This window comes from Balaenoptera musculus, chromosome X, assembly GCF_009873245.2.
Source record: "Balaenoptera musculus isolate JJ_BM4_2016_0621 chromosome X, mBalMus1.pri.v3, whole genome shotgun sequence".
Taxonomy (NCBI): Eukaryota; Metazoa; Chordata; class Mammalia; order Artiodactyla; family Balaenopteridae; genus Balaenoptera; species Balaenoptera musculus.
Window position 1 is genome coordinate 8,319,557 of NC_045806.1, and position 12,282 is coordinate 8,331,838.

General features: G+C 40.2%; 1 protein-coding gene across 12 annotated transcripts in view; it reads right to left on the bottom strand.

Annotated features, from left to right (window-relative positions):
• ARHGAP6 (Rho GTPase activating protein 6) overlaps positions 1-12,282 on the bottom strand; it is a 264,909-nt gene that overhangs the window by 93,644 nt on the left and 158,983 nt on the right. Inside the window, exons 1-2 of one of the 12 annotated variants that reach the window (XM_036840658.1) lie at positions 3,534-3,649; positions 3,349-3,427 (exon numbers count right to left, since the gene is read on the bottom strand). The exons of 10 other annotated variants lie outside the window; for them this stretch is intronic. The gene's annotated coding sequence lies outside the window, so the exon portion shown is untranslated. Of the gene's footprint in view, positions 1-3,348; positions 3,650-12,282 lie in introns of those variants that run through there. One more of the 12 variants, XM_036840657.1, reaches the window with a different exon arrangement.

Consider the following 12,282-nt stretch of genomic DNA (forward strand, 5'->3'; position numbering starts at 1 on the left):
AAGATTGAGGCCCACTGGTATGGTCGTAAAGACTTGGATTCAAATAGCTATGAGCTCTTTGGCAAGATTCAGAACATCTCCAAGCCTCAGTTTTCTCACCAATAAGATGGAGCAAAGAAAAAGACTTAACTCCCAGGTTTGTAATGATGGTATGAGACAATGCAAGTGAATTTCTTGCAGAGTGCTTATTAGCTCCCAGCAAGCCCTAAATATGTGGTAAAGTTATAATTAATTTTAATCATCATTCCTCTAAATTTGCGTCCCCTTTTTAAACCTGGCAGTTTTAGTGACACCAAAAACTCTTAAGAAATGTGTGTTGAATTCATGAATAAATGGTTCCACTATGTGTAAGATGCCTTTTCTACGTGTTTACAAGCCAGCCAGCTGGATTGTGGTTCCATATAGGTGAGACGCAGAAGCAAAGACCAGATCAGTAAGTTAAGGTCTGAAAAATGGCATGCCATTTAGATAAACCATGCCAGGGGCTGAATTTCTTTTGTTGTCTACTGTGGCCAGCTGTCATTTATTAATAATTAATAATTGCTGAAGCATGGCATAAGTTTAAATACCAGGCTCACAACCAACATTTCTGAAAAGGGCTGCCTAGTTCTTTATAATTCCAAAATAAACACATCTCCAATGACAAGGAACTCCCTTCCTCATGAGCTTCCGGGCAAAGCCGAGGGTATCTGCATAGCTGTTACACCCCTGTTTGGACTCTTAAAAGAGGTTATTCCTTTATGAACTCAACAAAATAACATTTGCTAATTCTTCTCTTGATTCTTCAAGCACTCCTTCTCAACAGATCTTTAGGAAGATTTAATACTTCTATATTGTATATGATTTTTGTTTTATTTATCTATTCTGGTCCTTTTTTTAAAAGCAGAGATTTTAGAAAAGTCTGAACGTTTGGTTGGTATAGCAGTGCATTTTAACCTTTTGCCTTAGTATATTCGCTATCGATTGCTACATAAGGGGTACCAAAATATGTTAGAGTAACATGATGGAAAAATGCGCTTCACTCATTCAACAAATATTTAATCGGCACCTTCTATAGGCCAGGCACTATTCTACGTACCGTGGATTCATTGGTGAACAAAACAAAGAGCCCTACCCTCATGGAGTGTCTAGGCCAGTAGAGGAAACTGATAAGAAACAAACATAATAAATGAGTAAATTACACAGCAAGTTACAAGGTGATAAGGCCTAGAGAAAAAGAGAAGGTAGAGGAGTGTGAGGGGAATCAGGAGTGCTGGGAGGGTTTCCAGGGCAACCTTGCCGCGAATGTGATATTTGAACAAACTCTTATGGAGGTGAGGTAATGAGGCAGATTTCAGGAGATGAGCATCCCAGGCAGGGGTGAGTTGACACGGGGGCAGCTTGGGGCAGTGGCTAAAAGCAAAGGTTGGCAAGCTAGGCTGCCTGGGCTTGAATCCCAGTTCTGCCACTTTCCAGCCATGTGGCTTTTAGCAAGCTTATTTTCTCTCCCCATGCTTTGTTTTCCTAATCTATGAAATGGGGATGATGACAAGCCAGGGCTTGGTAAACTACTGCCTGTGAGCCAAATCCCATCTACTGATTGTTTTTGTAAATAAAGTTTTATTGGCATATTGCCACAAACATTTCTTTAGGTATTGTCTATGACTGCTTTCATGCTACAGTGGAGGAGTTGAGTGGTTGTAACAGAGACTGTCTGGCCTGTAAAGGTGAAAATATTTACTATCTGGCTCTTTATAGAAAAAGTTTGCTGACCCCTGTACTAGACTAAAAGTAAAGGCACATCTATGATTAGGATTTGTCTTTGGGATCAACATTTTCCTCCTCTCCTAAGATTTTGTTTCTCTGGGCAACATCCCAAAGAACCTGTAAAGAGATCATATGACACAGTAAGACTTGGGGATATTGTAAAGTATGTAAAAGCTAGGGTGAAATAGAAGTGGTTATCTGCAAATGGCCTATTTATCTGGATTATTGATAAACCAAAGTAGAAATGAACATTGTCAAACCCAGTGCTGTGCTACCACCACTCAAAAACCAAAAAACAACACCAAAAAAACCCAAACATCATTCGTCACACACATCTTGTTTCCAGTGGAAAGAACCTTTCCAATGGTTGGCATAGAGGGGAAAACAGCCACATATTCGAAGTTCCCAAAGGCAAAAACGTCAGAACAAAAGGCAAATATCATTTCTGTGTATCCCTAGTTGAATTGTGGACTTGTCTACCAGCCACCAATTTAATTTTGAGTTTTAAGCTTCACTTGACTCTTGGATGGGGAAGAGGTAAAAGAGCCTGCACAGATCCCAAGAGTGTGGAAAATGGAAACAGTTACAAGAATTAGAAACTTCTCAATGACAGCTCTAGCAGCTGATAGTTTTGCTTGTCTTTCTATAATTAAACTTAGTTCACTGAAATTAGAACGACAGACCTCCAGAGACGGACTGGACCTTGGAGATATTGCTAACTACTCTGCTAGCTACGGTTCTAGGTCCTTTATTTATATTAACTCATGTAATTCTTGCAACAACTCTAAGGACTATGTTACCATTATTACCCCCATATTTCAGATGAGGAACTCTTAAGTGACTTGTCAAGATCACACACCTAGTAAATGGCAGAATTAGAATTTGAAGCGTGGCTGCAGGTTCCAGAATCTAGATGGTAACTATCATAGGTATTTCACCACTTCTCCTGATAAGTCAATCCAACCCCTACCTTTACAAAGAAGCAAAGCAAAATCCAAAGAAGTTAGGTGACTCTGCAGTAGCAGAGTGGGATCTGGGTGGTAAGGGTCACATTCTGCCTTTTTCCACCACCGAGTCTTTTCATTCTGAGACATAACCTTATAATAGGGTAAACCAGATGATTTAAAAATCCAGAATCTTCAGGTTTTCCTCTTTTTAAAAGCAGAGCACATTCGGTTTATGATTAGCCTTATCTAATATCTGAGCTGTTCTCCAAAGCCCATATTTATCAGAGCCACGGCAACTAAAATGTTGCCCGAAGTTCAAGAAGTCTAGAGGGGAAGATAAGCCACTTTACCCTTTCAGACCTGAAAAACAGCCTGCGCTGAATCTTTGGAGAAATCAGCCCAGTTCCATTTCATCACGGCATGCTGCTTCCTGGTCCAGGTTGCTCATTTCAAGTTGCTCCAACATTATCATTCAGTCTAAAAATAACGTTCTCATAAATCTCTATTGGCACAGACAGTACTTAGCTGTCACACATCTCAGACACTGATCAATCCACTTTTCTTCCCACATCACAAGACAAATGTGGAACAATCACAACATTTTATCACAGTAATCTGGAAAAGAAATAGAAGTATAGATATTTATATTGCTTACCCATGAATTATATTCAGCTGTGTCTTTGCTGGCCTCTCTAATTTCACTGAACTAAGCTTGTAGTAGGAACTTGAGTCTGCTTGAAAAAAATTATTTTTTTTGGTGAAAAATGCATCCTGAAATGGCAGATTGCAACGAGTGTCTGAGAAATGGCCCAGCTGGCATAGCTGTGACTCCCACGATACCTTTTGTTGCCAGAGACCTCCGCTACCATGAGTCTTGGGGCCAAAAAAATGCAATCTTTTCATCGGACCATTGAGATGTTCCTGTCCCTTCAGAACAGAGGCAGGCTGTGCGGCTGAGTGAGTGAGTGTGTGAGTGTGTGAGTGTGTGTGTGTGTGAGAAAGGCAGTGCTAAGGGGGAGGGACAGAAAGAAGGCAAAGAAATTGAAACTGGATTTCCTGCTTTTTATTTTCATAGGACTATACTGAAGAGATATTCTGGAGTTAGAAAAGGATTCCTCTTAAAAAAAAAAATCCCCTTTTCTGCAGGGATCTACAAATGGTAATTGGATTGTAACTGTGCAAACTGTCCTTATTAGGAATCAACCAAAGAATGACGGAAGCCTCGGGTAAAACCCCTGACAGCATGATAAGGCACATAGGGTGCTTTCTTTGTTTAGGATAAATTCTCAATTCTTAAATTACATTTTAAAAACACTGCCTTCTTCCTTTTTCTGACACTAGAAAAAACCATTAAAAAACAAAACGGTTTCATTCTCCTTTATTCTCAAGTACAACACATGCTCTGAATTTTACGCTCTTTGTGGAACAATAGTCCTTGAGAAATTGTTCATTTCCTGAACAGAGGGTGTGGAGGTCAGAGTGGGTGTAACCACGTGGCCATGTTTAAGAGGGTGCAGGTTGCGGGTGGAGGTGGTGGGGAGATAGCCATGAAGAGCAGAGAGAAAAGGAAAGATTTGAAACATATCCTGACCACTAATTACCTTGATCTCCATGTATTCCACATGGCGCTGAACCAAAACTAACTCAAAAAGACATCTTTGTTTTCCAGTCAATATGAAGTTATAGCCCTCTTGTGGTCTCAAGTGAATTCCAACAAAAGAATCACTGTGATTATAATTGACAAACTGAGAAATGATTTCATGGAAGACCTTACTGACTCAAAATTTAGGGACCCGGTACATTTTTTTACTAGGATTCTGTGAGGTTAATCATCTCTTGATGTAAGCCACACATAGCTTCTGTTGCTGCTGGTATTTAGTAAGAGGAAAGAATTTAAAAACAATAAAATACGTCAGATGGTCTTCTTTACTAGAACAATTACACTTAAAGAGAAATTCAGAGTAAAAATTTATCTGTTACGGCATATACCTTCGCCTCCACTACCCTCAAAACTCAGATGCTGAAAAAAGTCATCGGGGCTTCCCTGGTGGCACAGTGGTTGGGAGTCCGCCTGCCAATGCAGGGGACACAGGTTCGATCCCTGGTCCGGGAAGGTCCCACATGAATCAGAGCAACGAAGCCCGTGCACCACAACTACTGAGCCCACGCGCCTAGAGCCCGTGCTCTGCAACAAGAGAAGCCACAGCAATGAGAAGCCTGTGCACCACAACGAAAAGTAGACCCCTCTCGCCGCAACTAGAGAAAGGCCCGCAGGCAGCAACGAAGACCCAGTGCTGCCATAAATAAATAAATAAATAAATAAATAAAATTAAAAAAAAAAGAGTCATCATTCCAGCAGATAATCAATATGGTTCATGTAATCTGGATACTCATTTATGGAATTTAGACCCTCAATTAAAGTTATTTAATATAACATTTCACATGAGATTGATAAAAACCTGGAGACAACACCTCTCAGAGCCACATGTGGTAGTCCCAGGCATGGACCACACCTCTCAATATTCATGCCCTAGTGTCCCCTGCTCTTCAATCCTGACTGGCTCTGTGATCTGCTTTAGCCAATCAAATCGGGCAGAAACGATGGTGAGATAATTCTGGACCTAAGACTTAAGAAGGCCTGACAATTTCTGCTTTTCCATTCTTGGGACCCTTGAACCACCGCGTCATAACCGTGGCTACTGTACTGGAGAGACCATGTGGAGAGGCCACATGCAGAGTGAGAAGAGCTTAGCTGTCCCCATGTCTCAGCTAAATCCAGCTCCCAGACAACCTCCCAGGTGAGTGAAGCCTTATAAGCGACCACTGTCAAGGCCAGCAGAAGTGTCCAGCTGAGCCCAGGTCAGATTGCAGAAACGTTCGCAAATAAAACGGTGGTTGTTTTAAGCCACCAAGGTTGGGGTGGTTTGTTATGAGGCAGTGAATAACCGAATCAACATCTTCTTGTGTTGAAGATAGTGGAGCCACAGGATGAAACAGCCTGGGTCCTTGAATCCTTGTTTGGAACACAGCTGCCCCACCAATCGTAGACACTATGAAAATATGAGTGAGTAACAAACTGTATGGTGAGATTTGGGGATGTATGTGATATGGCAGTCAACCTCACCTTCCTTAACTTCTTTTGTACACACAGATCACAGTTCTAAACAGTCTGAATCTGGAGTCCTACCCCTGGAACCTCTCGTGTACTTCTCCCCACTGAACGACATGGCAGGTCATTCCTTCACTTTCTACGTTTTCACGTGGAAAGAGAGTAGCTGCTCAACCAGATGATAAAATAAAAACTATTCTTTATAAGTCATTTTGCAGAACATGTAGAAAGTCTTTTATGAACAAGAGGATAAATATATGTTTAATGACATCCTCCAGGTTTTAAATAGTATATAGTCAATATTTAGAAATAGGTGATGCTTTTCTCTTTCAGAATTATGACTTAATCTAATAAAATGGCATAGTGAAATTTCATCTAGATCACATTTATTACTGATAAACCTTTTGTTGGTCCAGTTACCCTCTTTTGACCGGTACCATAGAATTGGCACTTGAGGTGTTGCTATTTTTTCTGATTGTACATAAAAAAAGTGAAAAAATTGTTAAGGACATTTCAGTCCTTCTGATACCATACAGACTGCAGTGAAAATCTGATCTTTTCAGATTTTAATTATCAGACTCTACTTTTGTATTGTTCAGAACTTTCAGAGGTGAGGTGACAAGTAAAAGCACAGAAGGACGATTCTGTATTCTCTTCCCGGCTGTCATTTGCTTCCCTAACCATAGCTATCTGTCCTCTCCCCGCCCCCAGCACTTGACTTTAGTCTAAGTTCTAGTATCCTCCTGCTACTACTGTAACCCACTTGCAGAGAGAGTAACTTTTAGATCTTTTAGATCTAAATACCTACCATCCAAGCCAAGTATTAGGTAACTGGAAACTGTTTCCAAATGCAATAGGTTTAACCCTTAGGCTGTATCGCAGCATGCCAGTGACATTTTCTTCAATGAGTCCCTTGGAAGACACGTGTGCAAAGTAAGTAGGACACAGAGCACCCAACAAGAATTGGAAGGCCTCTCTGTAACTGGGAGAAATCTGGTAAATGCATGGAGGGCAGCTGAGTCCCCAAAGCCTTTACGGAACAGAGGCACAGAGATGTGCACAAATAGAGGCAGGGAAGCAGGAGGAAACAAACGGAAAGCTGATGGGCAATCACCTCCGGGAGTAAGGGTCGGGGCACTGGTGTTTGTTTGAAAGAAAGAGAAATGGTCATTTTAGGAAACCTCCCAAGTGTCATATCCTTTACAAATAGGAATATGCATGCTAAGTTTTTGGGTAGAGGTGTGACACAATGAAAGGGGTGTTTTAGGAAAGATGAATGATGCAGAGTGGTGCAGAACAGATGGGAAGGGGAGAGCAAGAGGAAGTAAACATTGAGGTCTACAGGGATGCTTTCTTTATGAGAGTCCCTCAGTTTGTCCAATAAATCTGGATCCCCAGAGAGTCAGATCCAGTATTATACTTGGAGAAATACCTTCAGGGGTATAGTGAGATGTTCGTATCTCACTTTATGTGTTGGGGAGGGTAGAGCTAGAAAAGATCATTTTCTTCTGATTCTCATAGAGATATATGGGTGTGACGTCACTGGTTTCAATATGATGCAGAGGATGGCACTTCTTGTGTAGACTGCTCCTTCTACCCACATTGCCAGGAAAGGGGCTATAAGGATGGATGCTGCAGGTTTCACCCAAGAAGGACACTCAGATGAGAGGACACTCCTTATGGGTAAGATGTCAGGTAAACTCTCTGAAGAGCAGGTAATTTATTCAGATATGAGCAGATTCACTGCTCATTAAATAAGAAATGGATTTTGGAACAAGATTATCTAAAAGGTACAGGGATGCTGAAGAAATGTTACCCCAAACTGGAGAACTCAACCCCAAATTAGATATTTACAAATAAGCAGGAAGTAAAGCAAACCTTAAGCAAAGATGAATATCATATTTAGAAGACGGAAAAATCTGTACTGAAAACTCTTAGGCAAAACAAAATAGGCAACAATAACAAAAAACACCAAAGTGAATTCCTTTCCACTTTCTCATTTCAATGCTACATTTGACAACGTTTTGTTTCATCAATTGCACTTAACAGTTTGCAAAAGTCTCCTCTCACTGAGGTTCCTCTCTAATAGGAAAGGAAAACAACTTCCTAAAACTTACATTAGACTTAATCCACTTATTACCTTAACTAATTAATTTTGAGTATCACCAAATGCATAAACATCAGTCACCTCTAATCTATTGCCCAAGATGTGAGATGTTGACGATAAAACTTTCAGCTTCAGTTTAAGATAATTTATCCTATTAAACTCCTTCAACAGGTAGTTCAAAATCGGCATGAATTGTTGTAATACTTCAACCTAAGTGGGAAAGGGCAACTTACACATTTTCAATCGAAGGTTGGTAGTTAGCTCACCTAAATCTTTACTCGTATAGCAAATGAGCAAGCAAGCTGTTTTAAATAAAAGTATATGCCTCTACATTACTTGACTGCAGAAAAAAAGTCTAGTTTTAATAATATCCTTGGAATAGTTGCTTCAAAAGCAAAATCAGTTCAGATGCAGGTGGTGATAAATTTTAGAACAAACTCTACAAGGACCAGCCGTTCTCTATCCTGGTTGTGCATTAGAATTACTCAGTGCATACCTCAGTTAAAAAAAGAAAAGAATTACTTGGTGTGGTTTTCAAAAATACTCATGCCCGTGACCCCCTCCAGACCAACGAGGTCCAATAGACCTTTCTGTGATTATGGAAATTTTTGTACAGTCTGATACGCTGGCCACCAGCCACCCATGCTAATGAGCACTTGAGATGGGGCTAGCGAAACAGAGTCATTGAATTTTTCATTTTATTTAATCTTCATTGATTTAAATGTAAGTAGCCACTGTGGCTACTGGCTATTGTACTGGACAGTGCAGATATAGACCAAACCAGTAAGACTCTTCAGGGTTGGGGCTTAGGCATTGGCAGGTTTACAAAGCTCTCCAGGGGATTCTAATATGCAGTCCAGGATGAGAACCACTGTAATGACCTGGGATTAAGGAAATCATCAGGGGTGGCAAATTCCTTGCACTTTTTCCATAAGGCATTACTTTTCTCCAAATTCCACTAAGCATGTGCCATGCACCTTTGCCTCTCTCGCTCCTGTCTCCATTCCTCCCTTCTCACATCCCACCATACTCCCACGTGAAAGGTGCACTGTCTATCTATTCCTCTATTTACTGACCCTGCCAGATTTCTCTGACACCAAGCGTAGATTCTGATCCTTTCCCCTTCTCTTTCAGGGGCAGCAGAAATAAAATCTAATAATTCTACCTATTAAGAATTAAATCCCCTAATTTGTACGCCCATAACTTAAAATTGTTTTTCACTTGCACAGGCTTGATCCAGGTGCCACTTTCTATGATTTCTGCCATGGATGTGATGGGGAATATTTCTAACTGTAGCACAGTTAAGCGACCACAGTCTTTGGGACGGTGTGATAAGCGGGTCTCATCTGACCACAGTCTTTGGGACAGTGTGATAAGCGGGTCTCATCTGCTCATTTGCGGCTGTTTCCTTCAAATGGGATGCGGTGTTACAGCACAGTGGTTGCAGGGCAGTTTCTGTGGTCCTACCACCTGGCTTTGAATTCCAGCTAAGCCCACAACTAGCCATGTGCGTATCTAACCATTCTAAGCCTCAGTTACCTGCTCTGTAAAGTGGAGATAAAAAGAGTCCTGTGGGAGATGTAGAGAACAAACTAGCAGTTACCAGTGGGGAGGGGGAATGGAGGAGGGGCAATACAGGGGTAGGGGAGTAAGAGGTACAAACTATTAGGTATAAAATAAGCTACAAGGCTATATTATACAACACGAGGAATATAGCCAATATTTTATAATTAACTGTAAATGGAGTATAACCTTTAAAATTGTGAACCACTATATTGTACACCTGTAACATATAATATTGTACAGCAACTATACTTTAATTTTAAAAAATAGCCCTGTGGGGAGGATGGAGCAATGCATGTAATATGCATGATGAATGAGACATGTGCTACACACACACTCTCCTAGACCCAGATTATGACACACACACCCCCGCCCCCACAAAACACACACACAATTTTGTGGTGAGTAAAGCACATAGCAGGATAAACTTTTGGGAGGAAGTCATGGAATTCATAAAAACGTGTTCCAAGCAATGATTAATTAATGTGGCAATATGAAGACAATTTGGAAAATGGCTACAAGGAAAAGTAATATGATACTGTGATTTTTAAAAAATATTGAACCTATTTATTCTAATGAGTCTTCATTTTGATTGATTTCCATACCACCAGTTAATATTAATGGGACAAGGAAGTGTGTGCTAATAAACGTAGATAAACACTTTATTCATAAAAATGGTAAGACTCAGAATTCCAGGGGATTTAGATAGGTGAGGAATAACTAACATTTCTTGTGGATGTAAATATGTACCCATCATTATTCCTAGCCCTAATTATGTACTCCCTGCTTTAATCATTAAACAATTTTATGAGGCAAGGTATCTTAATATGTACCCATTTCACAGATAAAGAAAGAAATTAAGCACTAGGAGATAACTTGTCCAAGGAAACAGATTGTAAGTGACAGAGCTGGGATTCAAACTCATGGGCCTTAACCCCAGAGTGTGGGGTCTTAGCCTTACCTCCCTATGAGTACCAAACCTTTCTCTCAAGGTATGGCGGGGGATGACTCAAAGAGTACATCAGAACGACTGTGTAAGGTGACTCTAGGCTCATCTCAAATCCTCTCTCATTTAGTTTTCTTACAAAATAAAATTCTGAAGTTTCTAAATTATCCATTATCAATAAGAAATTACTTCTAATATCGATTGAGGCATGACTTGACCTTGAGGTGGCAACTGTCGATCTAGAGCACAGGTGGACAGACTACAGCCCTGGCCATATCCAGCCCCTGCTTGTTTTTGTAAACTAGAGCCCAGCCAAGGCCCATTCATTTCCACCTTGTCTAGGGCTGTGTCCTGATACAATGGCAGAGTTGAGTGGTTGCACTAGAGACGTATGACTCCCAACGCCTATAACATTTATGACCTGGCTCTTCACAGAAAAAGTCTGTTGATCCTGTTCTGGACCCACCGAAAAGAAATCACCAGACGTGTGGCACAGGAAATGACAGAGTTTCAAAGGAACCACATCTTTTTACAACTACCATTGCAACATGTACATATGTATGAGCAGATGAGTCTATAGAGATTGCTCAATAGCATATTTTTCCTTTATATTGTTTTTGAGGCACCAAGTGACCTAGACACTTGAGATATGTAGGGAATAACTTGTGATGTCTCACTATGGAGGGAAGAGGAGGATTGGGAATGTTTAAATGTCAGATATTTTCCCAGAAAACTCTAGCTTCATAGGACACCTCCCTCCTCTGTAACCATCACACTCACCACCCTACCCGTCACATTTCAGCTAGTTTCTTGACTTATTTAATAACATTGGAAATCTATTTGATTCTTTACATTTGCGCCATTTCACTCTCGCTAGATTGTACATAGACACAGCACTTAGAAGAAATAGCACTTACATTTTGTGCTTTTGCATATTTGTTGGTTGAAAGAAAGCTTTTGGGAAAGTACACCTCTGAGTTTATACTGAAAACCATTTGTGTCCATTAGCGTGGAAACAACAAGACCAGCTGGTAATATTTATATTTAGGACATTTGTTCCAAAGTAGTTAAAATCACTTCCAGTAAAAATGAAAAAAATCTTGCTTCCTGGCTTTTACTATTAAGTGTCAAAACATGTAAAAGGGGCAACTGAACAGAGAGAAGCTAATTTGCAGGATGACACAAAATGCCAGGTATGACATAAACAAACCATCTGCACTTACTGGCACAGAGCTGATGTTTTAGTTGCCATTTTTCAGACTTTTTTTTCCCCCAGAAATATTTTCTCTTCAATATACTACGCTTAAAATGATAACTTAAAAAGTGTTTCACAGACCTGGCTAAATAGTTTTGCTTTGATATAAGGAAAATAACGCTTCCTTTGAGCAATGAAACGTACAGAAAATGAAGTTTAAAAAAGTAAATTATAGTAAATTATTTGGGCTTGGAGAGTTATAACTAATGGGTGCATTTTTAATAGACTTGATTTCTTAGAACAGTTTCAGTTTCCTAGCAAACTTGAGTAGAAGGTTCAGAGATCTCCCATATACCTCCTGCCCCTACTCATGTATAGCCTCTCCCATTACCAACATCCCCACTAGAGTGGCACATTTATTACAATGGATAAATCTACACTGACATATTATAATCATCCTAAGTCCATCGTTTACATTAGGATTCACACTTGGTGTTGTATGTTCTACTGGTCTGAACAAATGTGTAATTGCATGTATTCACAATTATAGTGTCGTACAGAGTAGTTTCACTGCCCTAAAAATCCTCTGTGCTCTACCTATTCATCTCTCTCTTCCCCCAACCCCTGGCAACCACTGATCTTTTCATTGTCTCCATAGTTTTGCCTTTT